The following is a 20936-nucleotide window of genomic DNA, read 5'->3' as shown; positions in this document are numbered from 1 at the left end:
CCCCAGTCATCATATGCTTCTCCATCATGCCCTTACCACAGAAACCTGGGTAGCATGGGCTGAGAAGCAATTCCATCATTTCTAGGGCAACTGTTCCTCCAGTGCATCTGATATATACAGAAAAGCTGCATGGGCTTCAAGGGAGTGTTTTAATAAGTATCTGGACTGAGTTAGAAAAAGCATAAAATTTGGGAGCAAGATGCTCCAGCAAGCACCATTATCTACATATTTTGCAGCTTGTAGCTGAGGTCAGCATTAACGTGTTGACATACATTAACTGCTGGCATGCAAGGACAGAATAAAACATTCCAGAAGATCTCTTCTAAGATGAAATATTTGAATCTGCTCTCTAGCGCTGCAAGGTATAATTGCATTCAGGTATTTATGAAGTTCATGAAGTTCAAAGCCATTCCAAGCCTTTGCTGGGTCACAAGCAGTGATGGATGTGATCATACAGTAGAAGAAAACTCTAGTCCAGTATTTCTGTACTGGTTTGGCCCGAAACCACAGACATAGCTCTGCTTAGCATGGGAGAAGTCCCTGGGATTATTCCCTATGTATATTTTTGCCATACAGAGCCTACATTTCCTAGGTTTGGGGTGTACAGGAAGGCCTATGTGCTACTGAGCCCTTCAGAAAAGTGGGGTTTAGTTTCCCTATGCTGTTTTTTCTACCTTTGTTATGATATGAGTTTAACACTTTTGAATCATGCAAATGTGTCTAGAGATTGCGATGGGTGTGTGTTTGAGAAATCCAAAAATAAAATAATGTAATGCAGCCAAATACTTAATTACCAACATGTGCATCTGTTGTCAAACCATACGCTAAGTGAGTGGCACTGCTCATTAGTTCTGCTTTCAGGAGCTACCATGCGTTCATGTCATCACTACCAAGAGTCTTCTGAGTCTGAATCATCTCCGGAAGGGACAGATTCTGTCACTCATGCAGTCACTGTTAACAAGAATGCTGATGGCGTAGCAGGTGTTTCCTCCACTTCTCTAAACCTGGAAAGGTTCTGGCACAGCTTCCCTCCAATTTTCCCTCTTCAGAAAGGAAAAACAATCTTTCTCTCCTGGCTCACATGAACAGGCAGGCGTGTTCCAATAACTCAGGTATTGGATACAATTGCTCCTATTCTCTCTGTTGCTTACAATACTGTGTGATTATCACACCATGCTAGATCCCTAGGAAAGACTGCTGGTTTATCCAGTCCAATCCCTTTCCATGCAATAAAACTCTAGGCCCACTGAAACAGAAGGGGGTCTGTGACCCACAACAGTAAAAAAGACCTGCTCGTTGTTTACCTGACCCATTAATTCTGTAGCACATCTGAAATGCTCTTGCAAAGCCACTGACTGATAAGACCTTTCAAACATTTAAGGACATCTGATGTTCTGAAATGGGCTTGGAGATCTTCCTGTGCTCTGTCCACATCAAGCAAATGCCAGCTGGGATCCAAAGAAATGAGCAGAGCATCACTACCAAGAAAACAACACTCAAGCACCAAAGGACAGTACTGGGGGAGAAAGGACCTGAGCAATCCCAAAAATGGGTCACAGCCTCATGAAACGTTATGGTAAGGTCTCTACAACACTGGCTGTTCCTTGCAGCCTGAAAACCCCACAGCTTTGGGTAAGGACCAAAAGGCATGAATGAGCAGTAGAGACTGAATGAAGCTCTGCTTAGCTCTTGCAGTACTGAAGGACTAGGTCTCACCTACTCCTTTCTGGGGATTGCCCAGAGATGGGGCTGACCCCCACGCCTTGTGCAGTCAGTACAGTCTCCTGTGGCTTAGGGTAGGCTGTAGAAGGGCACTGCCTGCCTCACACCTCATTCTGGCTACTCTCCTTTGGCAGCTAGCCATCTACCATAGTGTGCAAGAGCTGATCCAGCCCACGCTGGGGATGCAGCAGGGAACCAAGGAGCCATAGTTGGGCTTCATCCCAGATGGGGCTTTGCTAGATGCCAGTTAAATCCCAGCCCAGTTCCACTCAGCTCTCCCACACTGCCTCTGAGCCAGCAAGGCAAAACTTAGGTCTCTCCTCTCTCTCGTGAAATGTCTTGTGGCCACAAAGGATTCATTATGCAGGGAAAAACTCAGCAGTTGGCCAACACTGAATGTGGCCAAGCCCAGGCTCAGATTGTGACATTTCCATGGGCACAGAAATTCCAGGTTGCACCTGGGTTACTACTGAAGAGCTGGGAAGGGCAGGGATTCTCCCTCCCTGTGCCCCACTTTTTTGTGTAACAAAAAGGCCAAACCAAATCCTTTTTTTCGAGTTGCTGAAGATGGCTCAGGCACTCCTTTTCACTCATAATCAAATACACATTTTCTTTTCAATACAGTGGCTCCCAAGAGCCAAAGTTCAAGCTGGAACATTGAAATTCACATGGCTTAAATCACCAGTGGGATACCTCTGGTGCTGATGCTGATGTACCCAGCTTGGACCTGTTCAGAGCTTGGACAGTACTGGGCCTCCATCCTCTGCAAGCTTTCCTGTCCCTGCCACCTGTAGCAACCAACACTGCTGACAGTACATGTGTCACATGTAGGTAGGTCACTAAATATCATGCCCAAATGCAATACAGGACCAGATGCCATTAAAAAAATAAAATCCTGTTGATGTAAGCACTATGCTTTTACTTCCCCAAGTCTGACAAGCCTCCTACACAGCCAGCAGCAAGCAGCTATTTCCCTTGTAATATCATCAGCCTCCAGTAATGTTCACTTGCCTGTTTTTAATCCCCTCTGCAGCCCTTCCTACCATCCTATGATAAATCCCTTCCCCTCTACCATTTCATGACTGCCCAGATCTTTTCCTCTCTCTCACCACCACATCTGGCTTCTAGACTGTTCTCCACTTCTTTCCGTTAACATTTTCAAAGTTTATCTAGAGCTCAACAGACTTTTTCCCTTCTTGGTGGAGGAGGGAGGAGGAGGGGAAACCTGCTGCTCAGCTGGCTTTGGCAAGCCTGGGCAGCTCTAGCTGAACTCCCTAGCCCTCTGCCAAGAACAATCTAAATAGGAGCACCAGAAACATCTTTTAATGTCATTTGTATTAATATTTTTGGAATCTTCACATGCACACTTGAAATGGCTTTAAAAACATGAAAAAATAGAGGGAAATGGTTGGCAACCCTGTGAAGCTCAGACTATATCACACATAGTACTGTCATAGGGAAATGGCTACAGCAGGGTGAGGGTCTAAGCTGTTTGTATCAAAAGCCTATTTTTCCATCACTTTATTTAATAAAGTTAATCTTAAAACAACAAGACTGTTCTTAGCCTTTGGACAGAAGAAACCATTCCTGTCTTTGTTCATCCTAAACAATGTCCATCAACAGCGTACATGTTCTTGAGGAGAAAGAGACCCCGTCCCCTCTTGATATGTCCAAAAGGAAAAAAAATGCAGACCAGGAGGAAAGGGACGTATGTGCCTTTTCCCTCTCCAGCTCCTTTCCTTACCCATTTGCCCTACCAAGGAAGCAGAGTGGGTCTCTGGAAGGCTCCTGGCTTGCTACCTACTCACATCATCAAGAGCTCCTCAGAATTTCACTCTGTGCGGCTTAACCTTGGTTCTGTAATCATCAGAGATTTCATGTGTACTCGCTGGACCACCGGCTTTAACCTCTTAAAGGATCTGATAAAGGAGCACGCAGCCAATGGTTTTAAGGACAGTTAAAGCCCGCCAGATTCCTGGCACCTTCCTTCTCAACCTTAGGTTTCAGAGGGATGGTAAAGCCAGCACTATGGGATAGATTCAAAACATCACCTTTCAAAGAGCACAGTCTGGGTTTTGGGCTGGTTTTCTGATGTCCAAAGAAGAGTACAAACCAGGCCATGAAAATTTCAGGTATGAGGGAACTGGAGATGCTTCTCGTGCTAGAGGTGGGGCCAGACAGCGAGAGGGGTTGTAAAGTCTTGAACTTAGGGCACTGCATAGTTCACAAGTTCATGCCACCTTCTCCTTCTTCCTCCCACACACGATGCAGCAGAAAGGCTTCAGCCAGTGCTGCAAGTGTGTCACATAAGAGCCCCAATGAGAAACAAAATGCCCCCCATCACAGAGGTCTGCCAGTGACTATACACAGCTTTGGCCTTCGTTTCCAATACGATGATCACATCCGCCTTCATGCCTGAACTCCAGTCCAGATACAGCCAGCAGGTCTACTTTGGGACAGTCTTCACAGCAGCGCAACCACAAGTGAAAAGCCTCTTTGCAGTAGCAAAACATAGGTTTTGAAGCATGAAAGGAAGTAAAATAATCTGTATGAGTAATCTGGATATATCTGCACACTTTAGGAGGGAAAACAGATAAGAATCTTTCAGGTGAATTAGAGGGCATATACTTGCAGAGAAATAATGCTTCTCGAGTCTACAATCATCTCATGATTACACCTGCTTCCCCAGCCAAGGAATGCTGGTGTCTATTTTTCCATAGCCCAACCCTTGCTCCTAGCTTCTACATGGGCTTTTGCATTTCACTTGTCCTAGTAGGAGACATCATACTCATTCCAGCTCAGTTTGCATTTAACAAATATCTCAGGCTCTTATTTGCCCCCCTAAATTTATTCTATCTCAATTAAAGATTACAAGCAACTGAAATTTGCTAGACTTCTGCTAGACTTATAGAATCATACAATCATAGAATAGTTTGGGTTGGAAGGCACCTTTTAAGGTTATCTAGTCCAAACCCCCCTGCAATGAGCAGGGACATCTTCAACTAGAGCAGGTTGCTCAGAGCCCCCGTCCCACCTGACCTGGAACGTTTCCAGGCATGGGGCATCTACCACCTCCCTGTGCAACCTGTGCCAGTGTTTCACCACCCTCATGGTGAAAAATTTCTTCCTTCTATCTAGTCAAAATCTGCCCTCTTTTAGTTTAAAACCATTACCCATTTTCCTGTCACTACAGGCCCTGCTAAAAAGTATGTCCCCATCTTTCTTATAAGCTCCCTTTAAGAACTGGAAGACTGCAATAAGGTCTTCCCGGAGCTTTCTCTTCTCCAGGCTGAACAACCCCAACTCTCTCAGCCTTTCTTCATAGGAGAGGTGTTCCATCCCTCTGATCATTTTTGTGTCCCTCCTCTGGACCTGCTCCAACAGGTCCATGTCTTTCCTGTGCTGAGGGCTCCAGAGCTGGATGCAGGACTACAGGTAGGATCTCACCAGAGCAGAGCAGAGGGGCAGAATCAGCTCCCTCGACCTGCTGGCCATACTGTTTTGGATGCAGCCCAGGACACAGTTGTCCTTCTGGACAGCACTTGACCCCCCTATGTCATTGATGAAGATATTAAAGAGTACTGGTCCCAATACAGACCCCTGATGGATAGCACTCATCACCAATCTCCATCTGGACATTGAGCCGTTGACCACTACCCTCTGGATGCGACCATCCAACCAATTCCTTGTCCACCCATCAAGCACATTTCTCTCCAATTTAGAGAGAAGAATGTTGTGGTGGACTGTGTCAAAGGCCTTACAGAAGTCCAGCTAGACGACATTTGTAGCTCTTCTCTTGTCCACTTCTGATCATCTGTCTCTCAGTTCCTATTATCAGTATGGATCACAGAACAATTTATATTGCCACAGGCAGAAGAGAAAGAGTCTATGAATTTCACAATTACTTAGAAGTCCCCCAAAGCTTCAAAGAGAGCTTGTCAAAACCTTGTCATCTTGTGATTTCTTCTTTCTGAGGACAACCTTTCTGAGGTCCTTCCAGGACTGAAAAGTTCCTTTTTCTTTCATCAAGGAGTACACCTTTCTCCTAATGAAAAACAAAAGTTGCCATACAACAAGTGTTGTTATTTGAAGGTTGGCTTGGGAAAATCTGAAACTTGCCTTTGGCTTCTGTGGCAAAAGGCAGCCCAGTTCAGGAGATCATTTAAGTGTGTGCCTCATTTACGCATGTGACCTAATAAACTGCAGTACTGAAAAGGCTTTCTTGCTAAGAGGACACTCAGGCCTCCCCCCACACTTCATGGGAACTGGGAGAGCTTAAACATGAATGACACAATCTGTACTTTTCTAGAAAGCAGTGGGGTTTGGGGTTTTTTTCCCCATTTCTTTCTGCCATATGCTAAAAATGGCTATCATTTTACATTTATTACAATATTTTGAGTTGGTTTTATGTGCTGTACATTCTTTCTTGTGTAAGACAAGATCTCTGCAGGAAATTTGATAAAGTCATTTTATGTCTTCTATTCATTGCTACTAATTTCACTTGCTGACAAATTAAATTCCAGTCATCTGAGTCAGCCTCTAATTTCAGATCATCATCCCATTTTCCCAGTGTTTTGTCAAATAAATACACTTGTATGTGCAACTACATACAAACCTACAAATGATCTACATGACACTTTCAGGCTTTGCAAATTAGAAGAAATTAGTTCTTCTAGAACAAGTTATTTAGGTTTCGTAATCACTTTGCATCCCACTTTCCAAAGCTATAGCATTACCAAACTTCTATTGCCTTCTGCATACAGAAGGCATTTTATTAGCTGAGACCCACTTCCCTGCTTCAAAGTTATTACAGCCTAAGAGCTTGGCTATGACTGGGAAATGACAGCTCGGAGAATTGCCCTGTGAATGCATCCACATCGCAGTCCATACATGCGCTATTTTGTTGAGGCAGGACACTGACCCTTTTACTATTCACTCACCATCCAGCCAAGCATAGCGTCCTGAACTTCCCACCATGCCAAAAGACTGCATGTCTCCCTCTGTTCATCAAGCAACCAGCGATGGGCTAGGTGATCTTGACCCACTCCAGAAGGCAGTTCAGATCCTGGCAATACTGTTCTGAGACAAACAAATAAAACAAAAAATTCAAGCCAAGAATTCAAGGAAGGGCTGAATGAATGCACCAGCAGTGTGCCCAGGTGGACAAGAAGGCCAACAGCATCCTGGCCTGTATGAGTTTTGGACCTCTCACTACAAGGACATTGAGGTGCTGGAGAGTGTCCAGAGAAGGGCAATGAAGCTGGTGAGGGGTCTGGAGCACAAGTCTTATGAGGAGCAGCTGAGGGAACTGGGGTTGTTCAGTCTGGAGAAGAGGAGGCTGAGAGGACACCTCATCACTCTCTACAACTACCTGAAAGGGGGTTGTGGTGAGGTGGGTGTTGGTCTCTTCTCCCAAGTAACTAGCAATAGGACAAGAAGAAATGGCCTCAAGTTGTGCCAGGGGAGGTTTAGATTGGATATTAGGAAAAATTTCTTTACTGAGAGAGTGGTCAAAATAGGAACAGGCTGCGCAGGCAAGTGGTGGAGTCACCATCACTGGAGGTGTTCAAAAAACGTGTAGACGTGGCATTTGGGGACATGGTTTAGTGGGCATGGTGGTATTGGGTTGATGGTTGGACTTGATGATCTTAAATGTCTTTTCCAACCTTAATGGTTCTATGAGTCTATCACAGTAGGATGCATCCGAGAGTCAGAGACATACGGGCTATCTGCAACCAAAGAGGGCCAAGGCATGGGCCCAAGTACTGGCACAGCATCACCCCACTGCTTGACCATCAGTGCAGTCGTTGGCACAGACTTGTCCCACAGCAACCAGCTCTCTCAAACAGTGCCTGGACACTTTTCAGCAATAGCCAGGGACCATTCCCAATATACAGTTTGGATGGGCCACCTTGTTACGGTGGGAGAGGAAGAGAATTGTGGTCAAAAACCATGACACTCCATCTGTCCTTGGGGCCAGCGAACAGATCCCTGTCCTATTTTGTTTACTAGTGTAGAAGTAATCTTGAATACCACAATTCATTCAGCACAGAGAAGTTCCCAGAATGGGCACTGCCTCTTACTAGGACTGCCCTGAGTGCTCCAACATAGCGGACTCAGTTTCTTTGTATTCTTTTGTTCCCTGAGATATTTCTGTAGATTCTATTTAATCTCCCCAGTCTTCGTGCATTGTCTCAGCTGATTTTTAATTGAGCAGAAAAATAAATGAATGCATCTATTAGGCCAGAGCACTATTTCACCTTGATCTGGCCCTCAAACTGAGATTGTAGATTGCATCTCCAAGCGTCATTCTACTATCTTACAAAACCCTCCTCCTCTCTCATGGTCATTCTGTCCCTGAATCTAAGCTTCTCCTATTGGATTTAATTCCAAATACATTAAGTACAAGCTGAGATCAGCAGAGGCATCTTATAGGAAAGATAAAGATCCTGTTTAACAGAAAAACAATTTCTGATTGAGTTAATGCTACTTAGCAACTTCTATTTTCAAAGTGCATTATAAACATGAATTAATCTTTGCAATATCCAAGGGAATTAGTATATAAGCATTGTTATGCATCATTTACAGATGAGGAAAACAAGAAAAAATCACCTGCTAACTTAGGGTTCCTTGTTTTTTGAGGACTCCCATTCCAGACAAAACCAAAGTGTCTCACATCATAGACCATATGAAAAACATGGCTTTCTTGTCACTTCCATAACACTGTGACACCACTGTCCTCACAAGTTTCCACTCCTTGACAGACACAGAAAATACACAACAAATTAGGAAAGGAACCAGGACAAGAAAACATTAGGAGCTGCTGGCACCCAGCCTACATCTCAAACCACTGGACAGCATTGCGTCTCACAGCTAGAGAGATTCACAGCTCCAAGGGGAGAAAGGGCAAGCACGCACTAGAGCAGAAATCTGCCTGCTACAGAACATACGGTACATCTGCGTAGGATAAAATAATAGTTATGTATAAACACTGGAAAAAGCAAGTGGCCGGACAAACACTGACTAATAAAGATGAGATATGTTTCTGTGAATGCTGCCCAGGTGTTCTTTGCAAATCTTATCTCATAGGGACTTTCTTTTCTGTCTCAAGGTGAAACAATATTCAGCTGATGTTTTTTAGCTAACGGAGATCCATCAGTTTTCCTGCTTGTGTGCTTATTACTTTCCCTTTCTGTGGTTGCAGTGGTTCCTTCCACTGCTCTGCTACACTGTCCCACCTCAGGCCCACAGACCTGCTTAACTCTGCTGCTGCCCTTACCTGTCCTGATGCAAGAAGGTGTTTGTAACTAAATGAAGGTGGCCAACACAACCTTTCTGCAGACCTTCCTTTCTTCCCAGAGCTGCAACCTTTCCTGTGCTGCAGTCTCTTGCCCATCTATGGCTTGAAATCGTTATGCACTGGTTGCAAACAAACATGAATAAATTAGAGTAATATTCAAATGAGGGGAAGAAAAAGCGGAGTAACAGGGAAGGAGACTTAGGAAACCAAGGAATAAATGCTAATTAATTCAAATAGATTGATTTGCCCTGTTTGCTCAAAAAATTAATTACAAAACAAATTGAGAATTAAGAATTAAAAGCTCGCAATAAAAAGAGCCAAAAGGTTTTTCTCTGGAATCTATTACAAGTATCTGAAAAGGGATTGTGTCTAATTAGACATTATTTTGCATCAAGATGACCTCATATTATAATTAAAGATATGCTAAATTACTTGGAAATAATTATGATTGTATATCCTCCATGACTGCCAGTTTGGGAGCTTTCATGTTCACATTGATTCTACCCACTTCAGTTTCTTTTGGTCGGGAGTTGGATCTTTAGCAGGTATCTAACCTGCAAAAAAATAGCATTCTTCAAAACCTCCATCAGGTGTTACTTTTTTTAGACACTTACTTAAAAACATGAGACACATGCAAATTTTCATGTAATAAAACCATGACTTAAACATGTGGCAGGTACCTAGACACAGTTACTTGCACTCCATTCCCTAAGCAGGGCACTCACAATGCAAACAGATGTTACTAATTTTTATCTTTACAATGAATATATCCGCAAACACTCTGGGCTTCTAAAATGTTCTGCTCTAGGACCGAGTTTCATTTTCATCTACATATTGCAAAAATGTTAGCCCAAGTTCTAACAAGTGTCAGCTGCTATTTCAGTCCTATGGTCTGGCTCAGAGAATCAGTTGAACTCCAACTACTTTGCTGGGTACGGCAAGACAAGTCTAGCATACTGGGCTGCAGACATGCTAGGTTGTGTGATGTGGGTAAGAAAATGCTAGTCATGCTAGAAAACATTTACAAAGAAGCTAGGTCAGAAAGTCAGGTCAATGTCAAGGTGAGAAGCTGCAATGAAGCAGAACAGGAGATCTTCCTGTATTTCAGCATCTTTCTGATCCACACAGAGAGCTGGATGGATCAAGCAGCAGTGAGCAAAAGACATTGAGGGAAAAGTGAGCCTGCATACCCTGAAGTGCCACCTGAGGAAGGGAACAGCTTCAAAGTTGCCCACAATGCTTTGAAAAGCACAAAGGATAAGGGCTTGCACAGCCACATCAGCCACTGCATGGGGCCAGGAAATCAGTCCAGCTGCAAATCTGGCAGGACAAAACAAATACAAAGTCTCCTCCAGGACGAAAGAAAATGACTGCATCAGCCTTCACGTCAGTGTGGCAGCAAAGTGGACAAGATGGGCAACTTCATTTTTGTGGGAACAGCTAAAGAGGGGTGGGTACAGCTGGTATAACTGGTCTCAGGAAACACAATTACAACATATCTCCCTGTTCAGTGTCTGGTTTGAGCCTGTTTCACAAGGCATGGATATGGATCTTCCTGAGGGCCAGCGTACAAAGCGGCTGGCTTTGAAAGGAAGGCTTACAAACATGGCTGTGGTCAGCTGGAGAGAAGGCAGACAAACAGAAATGGGATCCATGTGAAATACCCACTGATGTGGCAATGAGGAGGACGTACATCCGCTCAGTGAAGGACTATGCCCTTCTGTCTGAGGGGTCGCAGCAGACTAGGGAAGAGGGAATTACTGAAGCTGTAGGATAAAGCACAACAGAGAGCTAAGAGTAGAGCCCACCACTGGCTCCCACAATCATTGGCACAAAGGGTAGAAAGGAGGACAGCAGAACCCCGAAAAGCTCCAGCAGACTAGCATCACTCAAATACTCAGCAAAAGTACAAGTCCACTTGTGGAGGTATCTGGGAACCTCAGTATCTGTGCTGTTCTGTGCCTTGCAAATTCAATATGCAGAGTAAAAGGTGATGTGATTCTGCAGTTCTAAAACAGGCCAGCATCTGAGATGGGAAGAGAAGGTACATTTCCCACATCCAGGCCCAGGGCCCCCATCCACCAAACCACAGGGCTCTGAGTCTCACCACTGATGTGCGTGGCTGTGAGCACAGACCAGCCAAAACTGCCACATTCATTTCTAGCACAGCTCCATACATCTCAACTGCTGCAGAGGTTCAGAAACACTTTTAATATTTTGTGGTATTGACTTACCCATTCATTGTGTAGTGACATTAGCACCCATGAATAATCATAAAATAAAAAAAGGATAATTAATATTTAACTTTGCCAGAGGGATGTACTTAAGGGAGAAACCATGTTTTGGAAAGAGCAGCTGATATTTGTCAGCTGGAGAGCAGGACTAATTAGATGCATCAGGCAGTGGTGACATGAAGTTGAAAAACAGCTTGTCAACTCTGAAATGACTTATAGCAAATGATTATATATGAAGATGCTTTGTTATACACTCACACACAGGTGTGTTCCTCATTTTCCAAATATTTCCTGCGCCTTTTGTTCCTGTGATAAAACAGGTGCAAAGCAGATTTCCTGCTCATAGATACACTGTAATTTTATTTTAGGTAGAGCAGGTTTGTGGTCCATTTCTTGTGCCCAAACCTACAAGGTGTTGAACACCGAAGCACCCTCCTTTCTCACTGATTTCAGTGGAAGACAGTCAACAACTTAAAGGATCGAAGACTTCATGTCTGAACCACATAAGGAAAGTGATGTTGTAGGGGATGAGGCAATGAACCAGGAGGCCAAATTCATGTCTGTTGTAATGTTGGTTGACTGCAGCCAGACAGTTCATTGATCATAGCAAAGGATTTGCCCTAGGGTGTTTTAATTTAAAACAGATTGACATTAATCTGAAGAACAAATCACCCAAATCCTAAACTCTGATCTGATGCAAGTCAGATGCAATATGACAGCAACTCAATCTCCTGGGCAGCAGAGCTGCTAGCTTCAACTTCATCCTCATTTCTGAACAGTGTCTGGAAGTTCTTGAATGCTGCTGGAATAGTCCCAGAGAGGAATAATTTATCCCAGGTAGAGGTACGCATCCTTCAGGACACACAAGAGAAACCAGGAAAGTGAAGCGTCAAGGGGGAACAGAGTGCAGGTACTGAGAAAGGGAAGGGGCCGTTCTAGGAAATAAGTGCGTGAGTAGCGAATAAGGAATACTAATGTTGAGCAGGCAAAAACAGAAGCATAAAATCTGAGAAACCAGTTAAGCTGCAATCATGGAGTACTCTAAAAAGCTTATTAACTTACCTAGGAAGTTGAACACAACCTAATCATTGGGATTGAGCTGCTCAGACAATAAAAATGTTTGAGATGTCCTGGGAGTAATTTGTTTAACACAGTATTTGAGCTGTCACAAAAATAAAAGACAGTCTTTCTCTCCTTCCATAACAAAATTACACCAATACACACACTTTGGCACCAGAGAAGAATATTTAAGGCCGTACATAGCACCTGTAATACATTGCTTATATTTATAGTCCTGGTATGATTGGTTTCTAAAGAAAAATTACGTCCACAGACAGCATGTTTTGTTCCTCCTCGTTACTCATATGCAAGAATGAAAGATCTATTACAACATACTCTTCCTTCCACCTGCTTTGATGAACTGCCTCAATGCTCTCTGGGGAGACTGCTGCAAAGCCTGTGACTTAAAGCTTAGGCTCAGAAAACAGATACTGGATTGCAAGAGCAGACTCAAAGGTCAGTTCGGAGCAGCATGGGCAGCAGATTGCAGATCCATTTCTAAAAGCAAAGGATACTGCTGTGGTACAGGTGATTCCCCTCAAGCCTATACCCTCACAGAGAAAAAACTTAACAGATCTGCCTTTAGGGACAAACGTAAAAAGTTCAACTTGAAACTCTAACACCTGTTTTACAGAGGCTTCTCCAGATTGCATATTATTTAAAAATTGCAGTTCACCTCAGCACCATTTCTCACTAAGTCAGTTAACGATTTCTACGTCTGCTCAATTTTCCAAACAGCGTATTTGGTTCTGCTCAGGTCTGTATAGTATACCCATCGCTGTGATATCTCAAGACCTCCCGGCAGTGTGACAACCCACTTCCCTGATGTGCATCTGTCACATGTTGATCTTTCTTTTTTTCTCTCTTCTCCCAGGGAGGAATCTTCATAGCTGAAAATAAATATGAATATATGCAGTTCACTTTTATATAGCTATATAATGCATTTATACTTTCATACATTATATATAAATTTTAAAACATGCGGTTATTGATGCCTGCTATTATCTGTGCTTTCAGTACTGGAGGCGGAGTTGAAGAAATGCATCTTAGCAAAGTACCTAGGTTTCTAGTAGATCATACATCTTCCTGAAATTCATTCTACAGACTTGTGTAGGAGCCTCAGAAATTTTAGCAGAAGCAAAAAAGGGAAATATTTGTTACAGAGCCTCAGCCAATTTTTCAGGCATTCATGCAACACAGTAGATAAGCTCTGAGATCTGAAACTGGACATAGCAGATACCCCAATTTAACAGCGAGGAAGATAACATCATGACTAACACTGAGCTTTGTACTCGGCATCTTGATAGCACTTTTAACACTGCGGCACCGGCTGACTCACACGGATGTGTGGTCAACCTGTTTTGTTGATGGCATTGACCTGGAGAAGTTGAATGCTTTGTCATTTGTCACATGCCAGGCCACTGCAGGGTCACAAACAGAAATTGGGGCATTGGGACACAGCCCCATGCTCTAATTATGTGGCAACCAGCATCCTGCCTACACAGACTTACGCGTATCTGCAAAGAGAGGTGATTGACACACTTCCCATTGCGTTTTTTTGCAAGCATGCATGCAACTGTATCGCTGAATGTGCCAGCACCTACATGTGGCTTTGAATATTTCCTCAAAACTATTTTCCTTTAACCCCTTCGAGGATGCTGTTGACTGTGGCTAATTACAGCTTTAGAGAGAAACCTATCAAAACACAGCAGTATATTTCCTAGAGATACAGAGGTTTCAATACACACATCTGCACAGCATTCATCATTTTCCTGAACAGTCCTGTACAAAACAGCATTTCTGTCATTACATTTTTAATATAACAATTCCCATGGGAAACTGTTGATGAGGACTGGGATACAGATGAACAGAAAGCAGAAAGAGTGCAAGACGAAGGGCTGTTCTCAGCCTGCAGATGAGCGATGGTTCTTGTAGTGACTTATCATTAAATACAGATGAATGGCAAATTACGCCAGTTTTAGTACAAACTACTAAACCAACAGGAAGACTGTATTTGATAGAGGTGTTTTTTAACTGAAGAGCTTCCTTGAGTAGAAGAAAATGTTTCAGATTTCAGGTGTGGAAATCATCAAAGTCCACAGAGACTACCAAGAACAATCAGAGCCAAACTGGCTCTTTTAGCTCCTTTCCCACGCCCGGATCTGCAGAGCAGATCTCTGAACCCCTACAGATCACACCACGGGAGGCAGGACTTTGACATAGGGACACAGGACCGCCAGCTATCAAGATGCTGTGGTGGCCTAGGAAATCAGCTGAGCCATGGCGAGGCTACGCTAAGGCCCCACGAACGCTGTTTCATGGCAGTTTGTACTGTCATGTACATCACATGTGACTGGGAGCACGTATCCTGTGAGCTTTCACAGTTCAGCTCAGCTCACCAGCGGTAACTCATTAACTCAAATGCTTGCAACTATGTGTCCATAACATTATAATTTGACCTTGGGAAAGCCGCTCACACCTCATTCTGTTAATCTATTAATTGCTCCCTGGCAGGTGCTGATCTTCCTTGCCCTTTTCTGAAACAGAGACATGGTGGATTCAGGCTTTACACAGCATTGTGCCTTGGATTCCCCATCAGAAAAGCACAGATAGTAACATTTACCTACCTCAGCAGGTAGTTTGGATGCTTAATTAATCCTTTCAAAGCTTCTTAAAATATAGATAAGAGGTAAAAAAAATTAACTTTTAATATAATTTTCATGGTGTAATTAAAAAAGTACAAAAAGCTGTTTTCCCAAGCAATAAATACCAGGCTTAAAAGAATTCAAAACTTATCAAATTATTCATTATTTTAAGACCTGGTTAAAAAGCAAGACCCTCTGAGTAGTTAATCTGACCTGATGTTTAATTAGAACAAATTCAAAGGCAACAACTCACTCGTGATTAAAATAACATGGTTTCTGCCATTTCTTTTAGTCAAGTTCAGCCAAATTTCATATCTTGTAGTGGATAATTCAGTCAAGGGCTGTTTAAGCCTCTGAAACAAGAGCCAGCTCGACAAAGGCTCTGGCAAAAGATGGCTGCATCAGGAACTGTATCACTGAGACACAGTGGCTAATGCTACCAGAATTCCCGTACACTGTGCAAGACATGGCATGCACCCCATGGGTGGTCACGTGGGTGATCAGATCAATCGCTTGGTTAGTCAAAGTCATATGAATTGACTCAACTGAAATCAGAAGAAGGACTTATGTATGCAAAGGGAGAGGGTTACAGGCTGTCTGTCCACAGGAAAGGCCATCACGCAGGTCCACATCTGCTCTTCAGTGCAATACCTTCCATGCAAGAAGTCTTGACCATGGTAGGAAGTGCAGGAGACATACAGAAGGTCCTTTGTGCTGGGAAAGGTAAGAGAGTACAGTGTGGGGGAGCACAAGGACAGAGGCCATAATCAGGAGCACGTGCCCTTTGATAACGATAACTTATATGAGGTGTTTGTTGTTAATTATTAATATTTAAATATTATTTAACACCTTTAACTGTAACACTTCTGTAGGTATAGAGGTAGGACATAGTCAAGATATGAAAGCCTTTGATAAAATTTTGCTTTTATCACACACATACCAGCACAAGGTGTAGGATTGTGAATACAAGAGACAACACTATAAAGGTTTTGCTTTAAGACAAAAGATGGCAGGTGACTGTTGTTGGAGTAATAAGGGTTTTTAACCTTGTAGTGCCTGAATGCATTGGTCTGAAGTGTTTGCAAACAAGATGAAAGGGTGTTTTACTACTGTGTATCCTAAAAGACATACACAAGGTCAGGCTCTGTTTTTCAGTGTATTTGTACTGTCAATGTTTGAGTGTCCAGCAACTTTGGTGACACTGCAATGCAACAGAACTGCAGATGTAATGATCACCAATAGACTCGGTTGTTCAAAATACAATGTGAAGCAGCTAAGTGATGGTTATAGCACAACACTTACAATAATAATGCATTAGGAAACTCACTTAGTTTCAGAAATATTGCTGTTTCTCTCATGGGAGAAGTCAGTTTTGTCCACAATAACTTTTACATGAAGTTCGTGTAACACTTACATGGATTTAAAAGAATTTCAAGCCTCTATTTAACTGACCTAGCTTTGGTTCACATTCTATGTCAGCTTCATTCTGTCTCTCAGTGGGAGAAATCATGAATGCTGAGACAAAGAGAGAGGACAAGGACTGGAGAGAACCTTCTCCTGCTCCAGGCAACCATCTCATACAATCCCATTTCTCCAGCCAAGTAGCTGGACTACAGAACTCATTTTGCTTTGTTTTTTAATCAATCGTGTTTCAGCTCAGAATGCCCCATGAACATCTGGGAGAACCAATAATATAACAGGTAAGTGATTAAAGGATGCCTGTACGTGGAAATAAAAGCCCAACCTTAGCTGCAGTGTGTGCAATGGGACCTGAGAAATCCATAACCCATCCCAGCAAAAGTCACCCTGTGACTTTTTAGTCATTTACACCTGTGCAGAGAAAATAAAAAAACCTCCTGATCTTCCTTGATGAAGTTTTACATCTATTTTTCAAAGGTATACATGATTCCACAAGGCTTGTGGCATTGAATACTCAAGGCCTATATATTCCTTATTAGCTATTATAATACATAAAAAAATTTTACTAATTTGACAGACTTTATTAGTATAGAGGTTAATTGCCTTTGACACATTTTCACTGCCTACATCTGTGTCATAACATTATTTGCTTCCCTAGTTTTTAAAGTGGGACAGCTAAAACTCAGATTATTGAAATAATAACGTGTCTATGACTGTGCCTCTGCACCACACTATCTGCTTGAAATTCAACTGATGAATCACCTATATTTCAAGTAAAGTGGGCCTTGCATTTGGAGAAATGCCAGGAAAACAGGTCAGTGTTATCAGCTGTAGGCACTGCTACCCCTTTTCATTTCCCTTGCCATCTTCCAAAAATAGTTCTTTCCTGCAAGAAGGTATTACAAGTTAAGATGACAGCAGCTGAAGTACTCCTTTCTCTTTACTGGGAAGCTTTATTTCTTATTGCACCAATTTTTCAAAGTTTGATTTGTGGTTTTAGCAAAATGCAGGATTTGGCTAGAAGTTCTGGTCTTTAGGCCACTACGCAGAGGCGCACATCGGTGCCGACTGAATGATTAAGTAGGAAAAGGATTAGTTGTTTGTGCTGAAAAATCACCAGGAACCTCAAACACACACCAGCACCTACTGCTCAAAGGACAAAACAGAAGCATGGATTTCCCGCTGTGAAAATGTGGCTGTCCCAATGGAACATCTCTATCTTGCTGCCCATGTCCAAAAAATGTCAGCGGATGCGTCTGAAGTGCTGACAAGATAGTCTGCGTGATACGGACCCACTGCAGCAAATGATGAGAGGACAAGAAGAGCACTGCTGCCCCAAGCAGCTTACAGCTCAGTGAAGGGCAGTAACAGACAGCAGACATAGAGAGAGCATGAGGAAATGATGAAACAACATGGGCACAACACCGCTTTTTTATTTTTTAAGATTGTGCTTGATCAGGAATTACAGGATGCGACAGCAGAGATTGAGAAGGCTGTCCCAGGAGGGTCCTTGCTGCCCTCCGTTCCCATGTAAGATGAAGGCAAGTCACGTGCGGCACAGCAGCTGCCCAGCTATGGCTGCGTCTGCTACAGAAGGGATAACTCTCACGCTATGGATGAGTGCATGAGTCAGCCGGAGCGTGTCCTTTCACTTTCTGTCCTAAATGTGCCTCTGTGCACAGCTTGCTACCTACCTCAGACATGCTCGTTCGGTGTCCCTTCACCACTGATGATAAAATGCATTTTAGCACTCTTCACTTCAGCCCCTTAATGACTTCCCTGTTACTGCCCACTTTCCACCAGTGATTTCGTCTCTCCTTTCTCTTCCTTGCTGTCTTCCCTGTTTAACGTAAGAAGGATATAAGGAACATTTCCTGACCTTTTGTGCCTTCAGTAATACGAGAATACAGAAGAAAAACAGCTGGAAGAAAGCCCAGAATGCAACAGCCTCAAAAAAGGTGCCTCCGCACGGTCCGCATGGCTTGCCCTGCACGGCTGCTGGACGTGCGCAGTGTCAGCGCTGCGCTGCTCCGCTCACCCTGGACTCCAGCCCCGGGCCAGCGTCTGGCAGGAGAGCGAAGCATGGTTGAGGGGGATGAGTCCCCCCACTCGTATACCCACTCCCCACAGATGCAGCTCACTTCAGAGCACATGGTGTGGATGCCGTGAGCCCGTCCCAGAGTGACTTCACTCCCAACAGCGTGGACGCAAGCTGGACTGTGGCAACTTGCCGACCGGACGGGGCTTACTCCCTGCTGCTGGTCACAAGGGCGATACGGACAGCCTTGAAATGCCACTACCCAGAATGTCAGTGGTCTCATCCCAAGCTAAGCCGCAGCTTGCATGGGCGGCCCTGAGCTGGTTTTGTACGGGACCACTGTGGCACAGCCTGGGAGCGTCCCAGGAGAGCAGCACGGAGCTCGCTGTGACTGCCCACCCGGCTGTTTGTGCCCAGCACCAAGCAGCTGAAACACAACTATACATTGCTATGGCTACACCAGTTCATGAAACCCAGTTTAGCGCTGGCTCAGGCACAGCTAAAAGCGCACCTTCAGATAGCAGGATAAACCCAGCACAAGCAGCCTGTCAACAGTGACTGCTCCCTGTGCAGCTATTCCCTCGCACGTCCCTTCCTCACCCTTCCACTCGCAGCAGAAAAAAATGAGTGAGTAGAGTGCACACGGGCCAGGAACATAATTACACACACACACTATCTTGAGCCCTTCATAATTACATTTTAAATTGGTTTACTCAGAATCCTTTCAGCTAATGTTTTTCACCCAACTCTAATCAACTCTAAGCACTAAAATAAATATAACAGCATCTTTACCTGGTGTTGCCCCTCTCTTCTGCCTTAAGCCCCCATATTCCAGTTTGCTGGGCATTGGGAATTTGATTGTGGCCAGTTTTAGGTTCAACTTTCATTATGAGCAAGCACCAGACTTTCATTCTAAGCCACCGAAATGCACTGGCAAAATTCACACGTGCAAAACAGTGGTAGTTTCCGTCTCTGTGGAATCCCACAAATATTTTCTTCAGTTTCAGTTCCCTTGCTTCTGGATATCTCATAAATGTATAGCTGAAAAAGGATGCAAAAACTTGATGCAAACGGATGCCTGATTCTCATCCAGAATCAGTCATTAGCTTACTTTGCCTTAACACAGCCTGAACCAAAGATGGCTAAGCTCAGTCTGCATCAAGAGAAGCAATTCACAGCTTCTAACTTGCTATGTGAATGTTCTTACACACACAACGGTAAAATCTGCATTTTCATGAGCAAGTCAGCATTTCTTTGAGTTGTCTCTGGCCTATACTTGCCTGCCAGCAGCTTGCATTCAAAATTTAGGAAAGGAGGCTTGAAAATTCAGCCGTAAGTATCTTCAACTTGACTCACCAGAGCTTTGCATTTCCCGTATCCTTCTAGCTGCCCTTCATGACACGGCCAGTTTCTCTCCCTTTCTGGGTGAGTCCTCTGTTGGCTGGAGCCAGACTGCTGGTGTAAAATCTTCAGAGCTCTTAAGGAGAAGGGCAGGCATTTTCCCTTGGTTCACACGCACCCTTAATAACTCTCCGCAGCCCAGCAGTGTGAATCCAGCTCTCGGCAAAGCTTTAATAGCAAAGCTGAAGGTGTGAAGCTTCATTACTTTTAAAATATACTACACAGTTCTGCATATTCCCTAGTATACATAATGGTCCATCTTACAGCACAGAGTGCTTTCCAGCCACCACACTCAGCGCTTTATTCGTACTACAGAATTAAGTTTCCCAGAACTCTGTAAGACCGGCTACTATTTTTAGCTTCTCTTTGTAGGCGGTGAGGAAGAAACCAAGAGGTTAACTGCCTCGCCGGAGGGCTCAGCATGGGCACCATCATCTACCCCTACATGGGTGTCCAGGACCAAACCCAGCAAGGGTCTCCCGGTCCTTAATGCCAATTTCTGAGGTTTCACTGGTCTGGGAGAGGTGGGAGGAGGGGTGGATCGCTGTGCTCCAGAGACAGAAAAACATGTCAGTATTTTAAACACCGGGCAGAAAAACAAGGAGGAAATTAAGTTTCCAAAAGACTTTTTTTTCTGTCCTCATTATGAGGCCCTTCACCTGCTACCAGCTGGCTCACAAGGATCATTTGCCCTTGGGCTTTGCCTTCTCTTGCCACATGTCCTCCTCAAGCAGCTGTGACCACATCACTCTCCCCTCAGTACTCTCATTCCCTGCCTCTCCGAAGGACCTGTGCAAGCTATTTGCCCTTAGTCAACTCTTGTTTATGAGTTCCGATACAAAAGACAAGTGTTCATATGGCATACTGTATCTAGGAAAATGTCATGCTTCATACATTCAGTTATCAACCACTATGCCAAGTGCTTTATGTTATCTACAAAAAGCAGACTTCAGAGGGAAATGAACTACGGCAAATCAAAGTCTATTACTGGGAAAGAGAGAAGAGTAGTAAGCTAGGCTTGCAGCATTCTTCCAGCTGCATAACTTTACCCAGCCAAAGAGTCAATAAATGGTCACCCAGTTGCAATCAAAAATAACAACTCAACTGCTGTTACCTAG

This window comes from Phaethon aethereus (genome assembly GCF_964289735.1).
Source record: "Phaethon aethereus genome assembly, chromosome: 3".
Classification (NCBI taxonomy): domain Eukaryota; kingdom Metazoa; phylum Chordata; class Aves; order Phaethontiformes; family Phaethontidae; genus Phaethon; species Phaethon aethereus.
Note: the sequence above shows the minus strand (reverse complement) of the source record.